Raw genomic sequence first — 15,615 nt, 5'->3', positions numbered from 1 at the left:
AAGGGATGCTTTGAACCGGGGTGGCTGCGTGAGTTAACCAGAGCAGCTCTCCTGGGACCCACGGTGTCTGGGAGGTGGTGCCCAGCAATACCCTTCTCAGCTCTACAATCCCATCCTTCATGCCCAGGTAAATACCAAAACGTCTTATTTTTTTAAACAGGTCAGCCTCTCTTTGTCCTGAGCTGCTTGTCTGCCCAAAAGTGGGGCCAAGGCTGCTCTGACTCTTGTTTTTCTTGTTGCAAAGGGCCAGATGAGGGATGGCCAGTACCGTCCCTGCAAATCCAACCCTCCAGCACCCAGGGCAGAGGAGGCAGGATGGGCAGGGTTGGGAACAGCATCTCCTCAGCCACATGCGTCTCTTCAGCTGCGCAGACCACCGAAGACAAATGAACTGGAGGAAGCATTTCCTCTGCTGAAGGCTCACACCCGGGAGGTTTCTGTTCACATTGTAGGTCAAGAGTTGAAAAATGAAGAAGAAAGGAAAACAGATAGAAAGATCCATCTTCCCTTATAAAATCCCCAGAGCTGGGGGCATTTGGAAGTCATTTTTCACTGAGCTGAGAGCTGTTTCTGGCCCTTTAGCAGACTATTCTCAGACCTCATAGTCTGGGACATGGGGAAGCGCTCTCCCTCCATTCTCACAGGTGTTGGAGAAGGAGCATTATCCTGGGTGCAAGACACTTGGCACCTTCCTCCAAGGCTAGGGTCCATGGTGGTTTGGGCTTTGGGGCAAGGTGGAGTCCAATGCATGCTAAAAATCGCTCTGTTCATCTTTTGCAAAATCAAACAAGTGGCTTGGATTTGCTGGCATTAATGCACAGGTTAAGGGGGACAGCTTTTAAGGAGGAAAACCCATGCAGCAAGAGGAAGGAGAATTTCAGCATGGTTAAAGGAAATCTAAATAAAATTCCTTTCTGGAAGGAATTCAAGAAAATTATTTTGCTTGTGTTTCTGTCTCTCTTCTTCTGGCTTATAAAAACACCTTGGCTCAGATATTACATCAACTCTGCCTTTTATTAAAAACCCCCGCTCCAGTTGTGCAGATTTCATGCTGTTACATGAAAGTAAAATTTTATGACCAGAAGCTGAAATTAGGAAGGAAACTTTTTGTTGTTGTTGTGGGTTGGACTTTTTTGGTAGTCATGAGGGTTTGTTTATTTTTTCTTTTCTAAAGCACAGCCAACTCCCCCAGGTCTCATCACTCCAGGCGGGTTTTTTGAGGATGCTTGTTCCAAACAGGTGCTGGTGTGGGGGAAGCTGAGCCCTGCAGAGAGCAAGGGGATGGGTGATGTTCTCCCAGCGCTACTGTGGTTGCCTTCGAGCCAGCAGGGGTTTCATGGCTGTCTCAGAATAGGATGTATGTATGGGAAAGAAAATGCGTTTCATTGCACGGGACACAGGTCTTGGGTGTCCGGCCCTTCTCATGTTGTGAGCTAGGTAACCATGCCAAAGCACGAGCTATTCCCTCCTCTCAGCCTCCCCTGTAAATCCAGATCTGATGGATGATACTTTGGGTTGAGCCCGTATTCAACACCAGCTGCTTGTTGGCTGGGTAGTGCCAGCAGACATTTTTTTTGCCATCTTTCACTTTAAATGTGGTACTTCTGGTTTTTCATTAATTCCTCCTTCCCCTGCTAAAAAAAAATAAAAATGTGGAAGAGAAAAAAATGTTTTAAAAAGTCATTCGGTCCTTCCTTGTTGGTGAGCTATTGTGAGATTAAGGAGTTACTACACCCGAAGGTGTTAAGAGTTGCATGGAGTTAAATGGAAGTTACAGCGAAGAATTACAGTGCTGGTTTCTTGTGGGACCTTGGCAAGGTGGCTTTGCATCTCCAGGATCCGTCCCCACAGCCCCTGTTGCTCCCCAGCCCTTGGGACAGATTCAGAGACCCCCGGGCTGGTGGGAAGAGCAGCGTGGGACCATCCCACCAACCCAGCTGTGACTCGGGGCTGGGGACATCTCCCTGCTTCTGCTGCAGCACCTTGGGGGCGGAGCAGCCGGAGGACATCTCGGGGGACTTCAGGACATGGACCTCCTCTCCTGCCGCGTCCCTGCTCCAGAGACACTCGCCACAGCCGGGATGGGGGATGTAGGTCAAGCCCCACGGTCCCTCCGTTTCCTTCCAGCCCAAACGTCTGCAACCTACTCCTGCCCTTGGAAGATTTATGGAGCAGCAGTAAGTATTTCACCAGCTCTTTATTAATAATGCGGCAATAAAAAAGGTGCAGCCTTTCTTTCCAAGGACTTGCAGAGCCTTTAATAATCCGAGGAGGGATTTGGTTCCCCCCAATAGATAGTTTACTGGTGGGCATGCTTTACAGCCCCTTTGTTAGAGCGGGGCTGTTCCCCCATCATCAAAGTGCGAACTGAAGCTCCGTGATGGGCTAGTCCATAAATCTCTCCCCTCTAATCCTTTCCTTTCTACTATTTTCAAACTGGGGGAGGAGGGGGTGGACTGGACTAGGCAGGCCAAAGCTTTAACCCTTTGTGCTTGGGGGGGATCTTCTCTTTCTGAGCAGAAGACAGTGCATGGAAGGAGGGCTGTTTCATGGCAGCCTTTTAGAAGCAGGTAGTTATATTCAGCAATTAAACCCCAAATGACAGCTTAAAGAGCTCCTTTGGAAGTTTAATAAGTCCACCACTGTATATAAGAAATAAATCTGGCTGCATTACAATCACTTCAAACTACTTAAGCAGTAAATGACGAACTCTGCTCTTATTCATCCATTACATGGGTAACATTGCTTCACTCCTCACTTGGTTTCCAGGGCTGGGATGCCAGAGGAGGACCCAGCCCAGCATTTGGACCCAAATCAACGCTGTGGAGATCACAGGTCTGTGGTAGGGAGGTGGGGTGATCCAGTGCTTCACTTTGGGGCTGCCTTGGGTCTGAGGCCAAAACGAAACACTTGTGGGCTCTGTGGAGGTGACAAAACCATCTGAGTCAAATGCCAAAATCTCTTGCTCTGTGGCTGGTGATGTGTCGGGCTCTTGACAGAGGTGTTGCATCCTGCCTACCTGGAGGCTGATCTCGGTGATGAGGGAACTAGGTCAAGAACAAGAGGCAAGACGGTAATTTTGGTCTTCAGGAGTTTGTGCAAACACCTTCATCAAGGCCCGGTTTTGACGGATGGGATGTCATGTTGTGACACCAAACCATTTCTTGGTCATGAGTGGAGTGTTACCATCCCAGTGACGGCTGGAGGTCGGGAATAGGTACGAGGTCCATCAGTGGTCACCTGAGGTTCACGTAGAGAATCTGAGAGCAGACCTTGTATGGCATCTGATCTGCTAAACCCAGGTTTACAGCCCCTCCTGGCCCCGTTACCTTAAACCTACCCACTAAGGGATGGATACCCAAGAGAGGAGCAGGCCCAGGGCAGGATCCGGCCGGCGAGAGGCTGCCTCCCTCCCCCCTCCAGCTGCACACATCTCCATTTTTTAGGCATTTCAACAGTTGAAAAATGAACTTTGTGTCCATTTTATCATAAAAGATCCCAGGCTTTTTAAGCCCAGCTTTATAAACAGTGATGAAAGGTCTTGCAACGGGCAGAGGTCTGCTTTTGAAATTGAACAAATTGTCGTTTTATGGTTCCCGTGTGTGGGGGGTGCTGTAAATCTCTGAGCATTTAACGCATCTGTTCTTTTCCAACTACGCTACCAGTGTCTCAAGGAGGAGAGGGAGAAATATCTGACATTTCCTGACATCGGCTGCTCTCACAACCCCCTGGGAGTTCCTCAGGAAAGTTTTAAAAGTAATATTTATGGATGATCATGGTGAATCAGGCCCTAAAAGGTACAGAGAAAGGACTGTTGTTCATTAACATGTGGAAACCGTGCATGGAGGATTTCCCTGTGGAGGGGCAAAAGAAATGGAGTGAAAGTGAAATGGCTTTCGAGTTAATCCAGATCTTTTTTAACATTATTGTCGTTAGTAAAAATCGGAACCTTATTTTGGATAAAGAGAAAAAAAAAGTTAGAAGTACATTTTTGGGATGGTTTTCCTCAAAAGGGTTTTCTTTCCAAAATTCTGTAACAAGTTCCCTAGCAAAGATATTTGTTCTTAGTGATATATGGATATGTGGTTGAGTTTTGGTCTTTGTTCATACACATCTTGATACTAAAACAACAATATATCTGCTCTGGCTAATAATCTAGGAAAAACTTCTATTTGGTGGTTTTTCCTGAAGATCACTTCCTTATTGCCGCAAACCATTTAGTTTCAACTTGATAAAAATGTTCTTAAAGCTTTGCACTCACAACCGCTTTCATGTGATGTTCTCCAGGTTAAACCTCCCCATCTCAGTAAATAACAGACTTGTAAAATCCCACCACAGTTACTCAGTATTAATTACTTGAATTTTATGAATAGGAAAGCTGAGCACAGGAGGAGGGGTGGTTTGGGAGAGTGCGAGTGGAACAGCATCCTGGTGTTTCGACTTTCAGTGCCTTTTCCTAAGGGCAAGGCCAGTGCCCTTGTGAGCCAGTTAAAAGCCTCCTGAAGACTTTGCTGATAACACGAACTCCCTAGAGGTGAGCCGGGGTTTGTCCTTCAACGGGTTTATGTAAAGTACCTTTGGAACAGATTTATTCAAATGAATGCATGGAGAAGATAAGGCCACACGTGTCCTTTGAACTACCTGTTTCTTTCACTGTAATGTCTTGAGGCTTATCTGAGCATGCCCAAGATTAGAATTGGCCAGAGAAAGAAAAAGTTAGGGTATAGTGGCAAAACATCATACAGATTCCTCCATAATCCCCAGGGGTTTAATTTCTTGGGACTTCTACTGTGACCCTGCATGTCCTGCTCCCAGAAGGGAACCACCAGACTCCTGTGGCTCCCAACACCTCCCTGCGTAGGGATGGCATTTCCTTGGGGTCCTCTGGCCATGGCATTGTGCGGGCAGGCATAGGACCCAAGCTGATGATGGAGGGGGTGTGGGGGGTACACGGGGCCTTTGGGCCCAGCGCTGCAATGACAGGGTCCACACAGCCCCAGCTCATTGATGCTGGTGAACTATCATGCTAGGCTGCTGTCCTGAGGGTCCAGGTGATAGAATCGGTGGACAAAGCCTCTGAAATTGTCAGCTTTGGGTCCCTTTCCATAAGCATGGGATGGTTTCAGAGTGACTGAGCCCCTGCATGAGGCTGTTTTGATGTATGGAGCCACATGGATACAGAGGTGGCCATACCCACACAGACTCCAGATTTCCAGGGAAGAGCAGCTGGTTCACTCCTCTTTTTAATAGGCACAGTGCCCAACAGATGCAAAAACTGGGAACAACCAGGGAGTAAAAAGAAAGTGCTTCCTTCTTATCATAAGACATCCCACCTTCGCAGTGCACACCAGAACTGCGGTACCTCTGGTGTTCCTACCTGGGGGTCATCAGCAGCCAGAAGGACCTACTTGCACATGTTCGTCCATGAGAAAACTCTTCCAGCTGCTCTCGACTCGGTGCCTCTGCTCAACTCTGTGTGTATTTGGCACAGGGCAGGAGGTGAAGAGCTCAGCCCGGGCAGAGCAAACCTGTCCTCCAAGTGCCTGCGATACCAGAGCCCCAGAGAGGCGGCAGGCAAGAAGACGATGATTTTTTCGCCTGATGTGCTGAGCTACAGCTGCTCTACCCTGTCCCCTCGGGAGTGGTACGAGGAGGGGGGCACAAAGCCACGATGACTTCACCAGCAGCACGAGGGTAGGATGGTGTCCAGCTGATCCTTGCAAAACACCCTGCCGAGCGTGCTGGCCCGCGGGCACGCTTCCCAGATCCGCGTGTGCCCTGCCATCGCACGGTCCTCTCTTGAGTCACTTATAACCCAATACTGGCTTATTACCCCAGGCATCAAAAAAGGGATTCTTTTTTTTTTTTTTGCTTTTCAGTGACTTCATGAATCCAAAACCCTGCCAATTATCTATCATTCATGGCATTTAAAATGTCAACACCTCCCTCCCAAATGAAATGGAGTTAAAGGTTCTGTGCTTCCCTGTGCCCTTTGCTCTCCCCCATCCCACAGCGGGGCCGTGGAGATTGGCCTTTTAGTTGGCGGCCAAAGCAATCCTGCTTCCTCGGCTCAGCTAAATTGGTTTTGCACTTTAGACCGTGGCCTTGTGATCTTGAACCCAGCATATGCAGTGGGACCTGGGGCAAGGGGGAGGTCCTGGGGATGGGTCTGGTGGGGAGCCCAGTTTAGCTTTTCCTCAGCTGTGTCACTGCCGCTCAGGAGCTACTGGGGGACCGCCGTGTTTGGTGTGCAGGGGTCTGTTCCCAGTCTTCCCAGCTCAGAGGTATTCAACCCCAGAGTAGGTGCTCTAACTCTTTGCTCATGACTCCCATGTGTTTCCAACATCTCTGTTAAAAAGAAACCTCCATCTCTCCCCCTCGTTTCCTTTTCACTGAAACTCTGCTTCAAACTTGCATAAATCTTGCCCAAAAATAACACTGGCCGCTCTCCCAGCTGTGGGCGTCGTGACTTCTGCGCAGGGAAGGGAAGGCTGCGATCTGATTCGTTTCATGGCAGATTTCGGTCAGCTTTGGCATCCCTCCATCCTTGCTGGTACCAAATTTACAAGGTTCCTCTTTCCAGCTTTTCACTCTTCTCCTGGGCTTACCTCTGCCTCTCTGAGGCCTCATCTTTGGAAAGCCACGGTGTTTTCTTGGCACAGCTGCCTGCGAAATGTGGCACAGACAAACCAATAAAAGTAGCCAATAAACTCGGCAAGTTTTCTTTTCTTTGCTGCAAGTGGCCAAAGCAGCACCGCTTCCTTTGGGATGACATTAAAATGCAGCACAGAGGATGAGACTCGGATCCTTTTCTGTTTGTTTCCCGGCCGAGATATGATTTTTCCACCAGTGCGAGAAGAGTTCTGAGAATTTTTTTTACAAAGGAAAATAGTTATAGAGACAATTGCCATGGGTGCTGGCAGGCTCAGCCTGGGGTCCTTACTCTGCTAACCAGCCTCTCGGTCAGTGGTGGCTAATCAAAACGAGCTAAGCCCAAGGGCCTGATGCCCAGCTGGTACAAACGGGTCACACTCTGGTGATTTTAATGATCACCTGTGCTGATAGCTCCCTCGCATGCTTCTGGTGGAAGGCATTATAAGGAGAAGAAGGGCAATTTGTTCCTTTTGGAATGCCTTCTACCTTCTCTGTGTAGAGAGGAAGGACATCGAAGGAGCTGAGCCCTGGCCGATCCATGTGGGTTGGAGGGCCCTTGAGACAAGGAACTGGCTTGGCTCTCTGGCAGTGTGGCTTATCTTATGCAAGTAAATCAAGAGGAAAATGTACTGAAATTGTGGGAATGACCTACCAGCCCATCCTAACAGCTTGTGCCATGGGGAAACAGCAGCAGGAGAGGCCCTGGGAGGCTGGCAAGGGAGCCTTGACCCTGCTCCGAGGCTCTGGCCAGCCTGAACATGCAATCTACTGCCGGTTTGCAAGAGCCCCGGGAGCGACCCGCTTGGGCAGTGCTGCTGGGGCCAGCCATAGCCTTCTGGGCTGGGGAAGCCCTGCTGCTGGCTGCAGCCCTGCCGAGGGCAAGGCACATCCTTTGAGCTCAGCTACGGTCAGTCACGGACACCCCCCAGAGCTGAGTCCCGCCGTGGGACCCTGAGTCCAGTTCAAGACACAGTGACCCCCACTGACAATGCTGACGTGTTGCTTCAGTGGAAAAACTGCTTTTCTCTCTCCCCTGGGTATGGTTGTTGATGCTCTGTACTCGTGGTGGGAAGCAGGGACCCTTCCCTCCACTTGGGAGCCCAGAGAGCTCCTCTCTTGGCCAACCCTTTGTCTTGGTACAGTCCTGGCCTTTCTGCACTGTATTAATTTAAGATGCTGTGAAGTGAGAGGTGTGGGGGTGGGAGATGCTGTCTAAAACTTGTTCAGAGCCTTTGCTGGATAAATCCCCGTGGAATTTAATTTAAACGAGCTGACACCAGTATGAATCATGCCAGCATTACCAGCTCTTGAACACTTCCTACCAAGTGCCTGCAGGGCTCTTGCTTTCTTGAGTTAAAGTGAAGACTAAAAGCATCTAAAACTGTTTAAGACCTCTGGCCTAAAAGAATACTGTTTTTTCTACTTTTCACTGGAGGAGGAAACAACATCTGCTATAAAAATCTGCTGGCCAGGGGCAGGGGGAGCGGATACCACTTATCACAGTTTGGCTATTGGAGGCAGTGGCTGGTTCCCAGCAGAAAGTGCCTCAGCCTGGGCCCCGTGATCACGGTGTATTCCGAATGGTGTCTCATCTGTCTGCAAGCTGGACAGATCAGATGTATGCAGAGAGGATGGAGATCTAGGAAAAAAAAAAAAAAGTACAGAGGGAGTTGGATGAGAAGGAGGAAGGAAACGAAAGAAAGACTTCCAGGAAAGGGAAGGAGACAACACTGTATTTACAAATGTGTACCTGGGCTTAAGTGAAGTCTCCTAAATGCTGCTGAGACACAAAGTCAGGCTGCTTTACAATAAAGCAAAGTCCATGAGGTAGCATGTCTGTTCCCGGACTTTAACTGAAGAGTGACATCTCTGAAGAAGCAGGAAAGTGGTCAGGAGTAAGCATGAAACATGTAAGATTGCAGAATTCAAAAGGATAAACATTATTTGATACCTTATTTATAGGGCACCACAGGGGAAAGGTAAAGGTTTCAGAAAAGAAAGAAGCACTTTAATTTTATCTGGAGATTTTCCAACAATAAAATCTAATCCATCATTCTCTCTGTGTGACTGCTCTTAATGAAAATTTAGAGGCTGTGACTGAAATTTAGAATTCACAGGGGATACTATTAGGAAGATGTCTAGCAGCTATGCAAAACCTGTTATATCATAGCTCCTGCCAAAGGCCGGGGAAGAGTGGAGTGTGAAACGGACAGCTTTTAATTTGGCGTGCCGAGGCTCCGCAGCGCCGAGCCTTCCTCTCCCGGGTGGCGGCAGCTCCCTGGGACTCGCGGCGGCCATTCGTCCAGTGGGATCAGCTCACCGGGTGACAGTCGGGCTCCGGCAACGGCAGCTGTGGCGTTAATTTCAAAAGACGGGATTTGGCCCATTTACAGTTACTTTTTACCCAAAGCACCTTGTTCACCCTACCTTAGTCCCTCAGTGGTGATGAGAGCTGTAGATCTCTAATGCAGTCTCTACATTTCTTGGCCAGATTTATTGATTGCAGTTAAGGGCTTTCTGAAAAGAATAAAACTATTTTCTGCACAGTGTATGCTTCCAAGACTGAGCAGAGACCCTGCAGTGAGGCAAGGGCTGTCGGACACCATCATGGGAAGAACATCCCAGATGGGCTTGGCGAGGGCTGCAGCACCCACACAGCTCTGCTGCACGCTGTCCTCCAAGCAGGACTGCACTGCTTGGTGAGCAAAAAGGTAAAGGTATTGCCAGTGCTTGGCGGGGTGATGGGTGTATTTTCCTGTTCATCACTTGGACAGAGACTGTTCAGACCCCTTGCACGCCAACCATGCAGCCTCTGCTACTGCTGGTCAGGGAATATGTTCTATGTCCGGGAACCACCAGGACCATCGGCCCGTGCTGGTGCTGTGCCGAGCCAAGCGGTGCCTTTCAGCTGAGGGTGAGCATGTCTAATCACTACCAATCCTCTGCACTTTATTTTTAATCAAAGCAGATCACCAGACTGTTTCAAATACTTTTTAATGGGCAAAAAGGGGCTTCGATTATAAAGACAATAATGTTAAATAATTTAAGGGCCTGGATATACATCATGAATCAGTTTAATACCAAAGTCACTGCCAATTATTCAACTGATCCAAAATGAGACTCCATCACAAAATGTTAAATCACAGGATAAATCTGTCCTGGGAAGGGCTTTAGCAATCAAAATTCTCTCAAAGCAGAAAAAGCTTTTCTAAAAGCAAGGGGAAAAAAAGGTTACAGCTTAAGCCAGACATTATATAGTAATGCCAGATGTTAAACAGTTGACTTAAATTACTGGCAACTATCAAATGCAAGATACTAATACTACTGGTTGCACAGCTATGCCACCAAGTTTGTAATCTGTGGAATGGGCTTAAATATTCCTTTAATTTTCTGCCTATGGATAACAGGCAATTTGGATTAGCTTCCGCAGAATAATAACCTCCTAATTCTCAGCAGATGAGTATAAGCCTTCTGCAACATCAAAAAAACAAGACCACGCTTAATATGTAACCTTTAATGGCATATGTTTTTAAATGGTACGACTCCATTGGACCTCTGTAATTAAGCACAAGAAATGCCTGAAACAACTCTGCCTGCCCTGCAGACAGCAGAAGTCACCTAGATAGTCCCCTGCTCCCAAATGCAGAACAAAACATCCTAAAAAGTGTTCACAGATTTGCACATCAATCTTCTCTACCCCAAAATTTGCCATTGAAAAATGTTGCCACAAATCCCTGTGGCTGGAGAACGCCAGTACCCCAAGATCACCTGGAGCTGGGGCTTGCTCCATACCCATCTGCCCGCTTGGGTTCTCGATTTCTCACAGTGACACCTTTTTCCCCTCCTTCATGCACTCCTGCCATCCCACGTCACCCATCGTGTCACTGTCCAGCAGGATCTGGGGGCCAGGGCTGACACCTACTTATCTATTTACCTGTGCAGCACCTAGCCTGGCATGTGTAACCCTTCATAACTCCATCCAAGTGTCCTGAACAACCCTCCTGCGTGTCTTCAGTGACCACTTGCCAATCGTGGCTAAAGAAAACGGGATGTGGGCACCTCCTGACTCAGTCCAGGACCAATGGGGACTGCTGCGTCCCCCCAGCAGCTCAAGCACACATCTTTTCCTACTGCCCTTGCAGTGTGACCACAAGACTGGTCACCTCACACCTTGCAGGGTGAGATTTGTTCTCTCTGTGCAGTGCTTGGGAGATGTTAGAAATAAATGGGGCAGAGTCCCAGCTTGGCCTGTTCTCCAGCTGATCGCTCGTCGGCGCGTGTGTTGTGCAAATTAAGACTCCACAGTGCAGTCACAAACCTCCACAGCTCGTGAGCTCCCCGGAGGCATGGGGACAGCCCCCAGCCTGACCCACTGCTGCAAACTGTAATAAAACGTCCTGCAAGTCTGGGCTCAGGCTGAAGTAACAAAACTCAGCTGTTCAGATGAGCCAAAGCCCACATTTGCTATTGTTTCAATTTTTTTTTTCCTCTTTCCTTGATGCAGAGCTGCAAGCATTTCAGAGCATGGACAGCAGGGCTGGGTTTGTTCCTGCCTCTGCACAGGGGGAATGTCCTTGCTCAAAGGCTGGAAGATGGGTGAAACGGCGGTGAGGAAAGGGTCAAAACACATCCCCCCTGACTGCGAGCAAAAGAAAAATGTTGGCAGAGCAAACCTTGCCACAGGAATAAAAGGTTGTCCTGACTGTTCATATTACTCCACATGGGGTGAGTAAAACTGTCGGTCGAACTGAAGCGTCTGATATACAAAGGGGAATAAAAACTCATTAAAGGTCTAAAAGGAAACCCTATTAAAATACCAAATATAAAATGGAGGAGACTTGATCACCCTAGCACTAGAGAAGTGTCACGTTTTTTTTTTTCCTGAAAGCAGAGGAAATGTGTTTGTGGAAAGCCAGGTGGGATGAGGGGCAGGTAGAGTGTCAAAGAGCACTGATAATATTTCAGGGTCTCACTAGGAGCCTGAAATACGAAGGGGATTTATTCTGCTTTCGGTGGGGAGGAGAGTGCTAGCAGATTTTTGAAGGCATTCCAACGAGGTTCATATTCATCTGTTTCTTAAATCGAGAGCTCTTGGCTGCCGCTGTACCGAGGTAGGGAGCATCTCCACCTCTCCTCTCTCCTGCCCAGGACGCAGCCTGGCTCATAGCCGAAGGCGAATTAGCACCGGTGGGTCCTTGTGATTCTCCTGCCCTGGCCCGGCTGCTGTCCCTCTGAAAAGCCAGCAAACCAGACCATTTTTACAAGGACTGAAATACCCTGAGAACGGTCTTTCTCACGGCATCTCATTTCTACTTTATTTGGTCTTGGGGAAGGAAAGAAATTACGAGGGGAAAGAGCTAAATGAACGATTTTCTTTCAAGCATTAAAAAACCCCGTCGTCCTGCTAGCGCTGGAAGTAATGAAGCCTGATTTCCAACGGATTCGTGCCCCATGGTTGATGGACTTTAAACTGAATTGCACTGGGGCTGCGACAGGCTTTCCCCCCTTCTTAGACACCAGAAAAGCCACATGGGGAAGAAAGACATGATGAACACCTCACTCAGAGCAATTCCCACCTGATCAGCCACCCTGGAGTCACCTTCTTAGGCATTTTCTCCTGTGTGGACTCTCCAGTGGCTCGTAGGCATGAATGCTACCAAGGCTTTTCCACAGCTTGGGAATTTTTGTCCCATCTCATCCCAGATCTGAAGTTTTCTGATCGTGGTTGAACTCGGAGAAGGCATAAATGGAAGGTTTCTCTCTCACACATGCACACAGCTCTTATCGCAACACTTTTAGGAACTTGTTACCTTTGGGATTTCTACCTGCTGTCCATTTGGTTGAAATTGGCACCAGAATTCAGTAATTACCAGGGTTGGGGCTGTGATGGAAACACGCGCTCATACACAGGTAATCATCACAGATATCTCATTTCCTCACAAAATCAGGGTCCATGTAAAAGCTTGTATCTTCTTTAGGCAGGGGTTGAGAGCTGCTAAGGCAGGTCCCGAGCTAACCAGTTTTCCTTGCTCTGTTAACATTTTGCTCCTCCTGCACTTTTTTCCTTAACCCCTCCTCTTGGAACCTGGTCTTTGGAGAACAAGGATGGTTTCCTCCCATCTCAGCAGCATCAGGATATAAACAGCCCAGCATTCACTCATACACACGTTATAACCACATAAATTTTGTTTCCTTGTGAAACCTGAGCAGAGCTGATTCCATACAGCAGACAACGCTTCATCAGCACAGTGCAATGCCCTAGGATGCACTTCAGAGACTAAAACCGGGGGGAACCTGCCTTCATGTCACCATGGAAAGTTTGCCCATTAATAGAGGCAACGAATCTGTGGAGATGCCAAAAGTAGCTAAAAAAGACCACAACCCTTTTCCCAGAAGCTCACTTATAAGAATCTCTTTTACAGTTCCAGCACTGAACATCCTTTTCTGGGCCAAACAAGCACAAGAGCCATGACGTGAGTCAGCTCCGAGTGCCTGGAAAGACCTGCGGCACCTTGGTTGGGCTCAGCAGACTGATGGATTAGCACTTATCCATGTGGAATTGTAGGTTTCGATCCTCAGAGCCTTTTCCAGTCAATTGATCTAACCCAAGCCTTTCATCGGGTACAAATGGGCCTTTGACTTGCAACAGAATGAAGCAGCAGTAAATATAAATGGGACGTGAAAAATTTTTTGAAAGGACATTTTAATGGTCTGTTCGCTCTGCAGCTCTGCTGTTGCAGTCAGAGAGAAATTCCCTTTCTACTCCAGGAGCTGGTGGATAGAAACCCATTCCTCTGTCCCTCAGCTGCTCATTCCCAGGGAGCAGAAGTCTTCTGCATCTTCAGTTAATACCCTGACCTGGTCCAGAGTGCTCCTTGTCAGGCCTCCTGGAAGCACTGATGTATGTCCAGTCTGCGACCCTTCCACACCTCTCCCCTGTAAAATAAATCAAGAGCATGGCAGGGCTCTGTGAGGAAATGAAGGGCACAGTCCCAGCAGCCAGTAATGGCTTTACTGATGCGTGATATCATGTATTCTTTCCTTAATGTTTCACCTTCCAGCCTGCAGCTAATTATTATCTATATCTCACTCCTTTATTTCGAGATATCCCCAAATATACCCTCATCTTCTTCATTCCCAACTCTCGGCTCCCATTGCAGGCAGCTGACAAACACGAGCCCATGCTGAGCCGAGCCCCAGCCCGCAGCAGTACAGAGCTCCCGCTTCCTTCGCACGGAAAGGGGCAGAGACAAGCACACAGCAAAGCTGTCTGTGCCACAGAGGGATGGGAAAGCTGTTGCTCTCATGCCAAAACATGAACAGAAGGATCTATTTGTGTTTCCAGGTGTGTTTTGAGACATTTCTAGCACCTTATGGCTCTTGCTGGCCCTTGAAATGGATTGAATGCCAGCCTCATCGCTGGTCCTCGCACTGTGACTGCGGGAGTTCTCTGGAAGCTCTTTCTCTTTTTTATTTACTTCACACAGCTTGTGGCTTAGGACGGGGTGTTACGTTTGACTTACGGGCTCAAGGACCAGGAGAGCTGTCTCTTCCCCCCAAATGCAAAAGGCACTGACCTGCAAGACAAAGACCATGAAGCAGGAGCCTATGATGTCAACCTCAGACCTTGAGCTTCGCTAGGTCTGGGCACGAAACCTGACATGGCAGAGCAGGCTGAGCTCAGGCGATGTGAAATCTAACCAACATATTTTACACCCACACCACTAAAAATAGGACGCCGACGCCAACTCTTCATCTGGAAAGAGAGGAAACACCAGCGTTGCTGTGTTTTGGATGAGGCGCAGGACTGAAGTCCTGACCATATTTAGCCATAAGATCATCTCTTAGGACTTCTGCATGAGAGTGGAGTTTTAGAAAAATTATTCTGGCCAAATGCCAGTTCTGGCTTTATTATTTCTCCCTGCTATCTCAGTACTTCATTTCATCACCTAAATTGCTGTGTTGAGTTACTCGAGGCTGCTAAAATGCTGTCATGCTACAGAGGCAACTATATGAAGGAAATTATGTCTCTATTGAAAGTGCTCCACACAGCTGAAATCAGGCCACCTATTTAGGTGTCGGGTTTAGATTTTTCATTGTAAGCACAGAAACTTGAAACATTTTGCCCACATGTGTTGAAAGCTACGAAGACATTAAAGATTATTCATGGAATAAATATTCATTTGCAGGAAGAGTTGGGGGTTTTTTTAACACATGAATATTTCAGGCAGCATGTAGCGATGTGTGCAGCTGCTTACAGAAAAATGTGATCATATTCTGAGTGCTGTTTCAATAGTTCCTAATATTAATGATACAAGGAACGTAGCTCTTTTTATGATTTAATGGCAATTTCTCCTTAAGTTAAATACTTCCTAGATTTTCCTTAACCATTACTAATTACTAGTAATGAAAAAATTCCTAAGAATTAATCTTCAAATGCTTCTCTATCAGGCACTGTGCTACCTTCATTTTGCTGATAATTTTTAACCACAAATACTACATTACACTTGTTGCCCTGCACACCAGAAAAGTCCTTGTTTTATTAGCAACTCCCATCTGCTTTTTTCCCATAGAAAAGGTGATTACTTTGCCAACAGCATATTAATGTATTGCAGCTTTACGTCTTCAGCTTTCCATGTTTCAGAATTTCCATTTTTGAGAGACTTTCTGTCCTGCTGGGTCCTGGCTGAGTCTGTATGGAGCTCTGGTACCATCTAGTGTTACTGGGGAAATCCTCAGCTGCTCCATGTGGCCTTTTCCTCCTTCATCTCCTGCTGGGTTTGCAGTAGGAAAAGCCTGTCGTGACAGAACGTGGCGATTAGGGATGACCACATGCAGTGAAAACGTTCCCTCCACCAGCAGCTGCTGTCCTGGCCGTGCCGGCTCAGGCTGACTGGAAGGGAAGCAACTCCCCCAGCTGTGGGGAGACGTCTGGGACCACGTTGCCAGGCGTGTTGTGCA

This window comes from Athene noctua, chromosome 15, assembly GCF_965140245.1.
Source record: "Athene noctua chromosome 15, bAthNoc1.hap1.1, whole genome shotgun sequence".
Taxonomy (NCBI): Eukaryota; Metazoa; Chordata; class Aves; order Strigiformes; family Strigidae; genus Athene; species Athene noctua.
This window is presented reverse-complemented; position numbering follows the sequence as displayed.